Here is a 3,302-nt window from a genome sequence, read left to right on the forward strand (position 1 = left end):
CAAAGCTGTGAGTGGCACCCCTGAGAAGAAACAATGAAAATGTGTGGTCCTCGATATGACCACTGGACTGCAGGATCACAATATCAGCTGTAATATTTTATTTTTTACCAGATATGACCTCGGACAAGAACTTCAAAAAGGGAACTTCACAAAGATGTAGCTGTATCATTGGGAAGTGATAAAAAGCCCACAATTACCCACGACTATAACCAAAAGAAAGGAGGAGTGGACTTTTTCTTTTTTTTCAGTTTATATTAAAGGTCTACGGCTAAAAAAATTTTTTTTTGTCTTTTCTTGATGTAAATATCTATGGGTCGAAATTGACCCGTAGCACCATAGATGTCATTTTAGTATTTAATCTTAAAATGAAAAAAATCAATAAAACAGATTTATTTAAGAGATGTGTCCTATACCCCTCAGTAATAGTCAGGTAACACAAAAACCTTTTATTTATTAATATGATTCTCTTGAGGTTAATTTTACAATTTTTTTTAATCGAAATCGAGGGGTATAGTGACAAAAAAAGACCCACAGGCCCACACCAAAAGTATTAAAACCAACACTTTCATGGATAAGGAAGCCTAACAAGATAACCAAGAGATGAGAAACAAATTGGATGATCACTTATTGTTTTTAGTGTATTTTATAACTGATTTAATTCACGGGTCAAAACTGACCCGTTAACATAAGAGATGATAACAGAAAGCTAACACAAGAGGAGGGTTAAATATCGTTGTGCAGGTTGTAGATTACACAGAATACGTATACAAGAAAAATAGCCTACATTTACTTCTTGTGTCTTGTTATAAATTTGCTGTCGGTTACTTTATCAAGATAAATGGGTTCAACTGCCTTAATTTGGTTTACTATATTAATATTCATTTTCATGTATTAGCAAGTAGTGCATTTATAGTCAGGAGTCTGACACATTTGCAGTTATTTTTGCTAAGTGAAAAAGTGTAATATTGGCTACATATCTCTTTCAGAAATGCATAATATCTATAACTACCCCAATTTTATGTCAGCGGCCCTGTACTATCCATCAACAATGCATTAAGGAAGGTAAGGGTCAGTAAATAATGCCTAAAGTTGAAAGCAGATATGATGAGGCAGCTGTTGATTTGACTAATAATGCTTGCACTTGTTCCCTGGTGATCATTAATAACAACGTTTATGGCACTTTTGCATTGACTTCACTTTTCAGATCCTGATACAATGTTTGCATTTTTAATTTTATATTTTACTGCTAAAATTGCTGTGGTCCCCACTTTAATGCTGTAAGCCACGCCAACTCTAAACATATAACACTGTGCAGACATGGATCAATATTCTGCTTAGATAAATATATTTTTCTATTTCGTGTGAGATTAATGAGATATGTCCAACCCATTTTTTTATTTTAATATTTTTAATGATAATGTTATTATCTATTTTTTTTTTTTTTTACATTGATTAGTACCTTATACCAAATACAAATAGAACATATGTCACCTTTTTGTAATAACCAATGTGAAATCCTTTGGTAGACAGATGGAATAATGCGCTCACCTCTCATATGAATATCATGACTCTGTATGAGTCCAACATCATGCCTTTGACTCAGTTACACTTTCTCTCTTTTTCTTTTCACCTGTTTGTCAATAACACTTCACTAAAAAAATAACTCTTTGAATGAAGATAAAAAACAATGGAAAGGATTTCCACATGATTAAGTTGCTTTAGTTGTCCTGCCCCTCTCACCACTTTTAAATCACGTCTCAAAACCATCTTTCCGACAGTTTCCGATACCTGGGTGTCCACATCACTCAGGACCTGTCATGGTCCTGCCACATCAACACCCAGGTTAAGAAAGCCCGTCAGCGTCTCTTCTTCCTCAGAAGACTTAGAGACTTCCATCTGCCACTGAAGGTGCTCAAGAACTTCTCCTGCTGCACCATCGAGAGCGTCCTGACGGCAAACATCTGCACCTGGTTTGGGAACAGCACCAAACAGGACAGACGAGATCTGCAAAGAGTGGTGCGCTCAGCCGAACGCATCATTCAATCAGAGCTCCCTGACCTGCTGTCCATCTACACCAAGCGGTGCAAGTCCAAAGCTAAGAAGATTGTGATGGACCTCTCCCATCCCAACAATGGACTCTTCTCACTGTTGAGGTCTGGGAAGCGCTTCCGCTCCCTTAAGGCCAAAACAGAGAGAATGAGGAGGAGCTTCTTCCCCCAGGCTATTCGGGCCCTGAACCAGGTGTAGGACTGGACTCTCCCACACATCACATCACCACACGCACCACCACACATTTCCTATAATTTCCTATAATTTATAATCTTTATAATCTCTCTCTGCTGTTTGCACATTTTTATTTATTTTTATTTTTATTGTTACCTTGCTCAGCTTTTATACTTTCATGCTGGTTTTTTTCTGATTGACCTTATGTCTAAATTGTATTGCTGCTGTTGTAAGGTGACCTTGAGGGTCTTAAAGGCGCCTATAAATAAATGTATTATTATTATTATTGCTTTAGTTTAGCATTATTCAGTTCTGTTATTCCAACAATGTACTTGAGTTGGACCAACTTCATTAATGATGAATCATTTTACTTAACGTCGTCGAGCCAACCTATGCAAATTACATCAGTCCAACAAAAGTTCTTAATGCTAATAGAAACCCATTCATTACCGTGGAAACCCTTTCAATTCATGTAAAGAGCAAAGGTCATGTCTTTGACGCTGGGCCTTGGTGCTGTGAGGTAACAGTGCTGACCACCACCAAGCTGCCACTCCAGGATTTAAAAAGTGGGAAAGCTGTGACTACAAGGCCTCACACAGCATTTTCATTACGTTTCTGTCTCTTATAACACCAGTGATGTTCCTGTGGTTAGATGTATATAGTGCATCATATGTTGCACTGTGTACTTATGCATGTACATCTCTTTTTATGACTTCATAACTTGAGAGATAACAGCCGATGGTCATAAGCAGGATGAACTTGTACTGTAATGCTGGCATCGAACTGATGATGGCTGAGAGGCTCCGCCTCTTGAACAGCAGCCCTTAATGTATGATTAAATCTGAAACGCTGTCGGTGGTCAGCGAGACGACAGAAGATCCACATTCTGTTTGGAAACGATGTCGTTTGTCCCTGTGGCATGTTTTCTATCGGTTTGTATGTCTGTTATTTATTCCTGCTGTCTTACTGTGTATATTTTATTCCTGCACAGCTGCGCCCACAATTATACATGCCAACGACAATGAAGGGCTATTCTGGTCCATTTCATCAAAGACAATAGAAATGAATGATAGAACCTC

Source organism: Neolamprologus brichardi, unplaced genomic scaffold, assembly GCF_056152115.1.
Source record: "Neolamprologus brichardi isolate AB-2024 unplaced genomic scaffold, ASM5615211v1 NODE_ptg000032l+_length_1147064_cov_1, whole genome shotgun sequence".
In the NCBI taxonomy this organism is placed as follows: Eukaryota; Metazoa; Chordata; class Actinopteri; order Cichliformes; family Cichlidae; genus Neolamprologus; species Neolamprologus brichardi.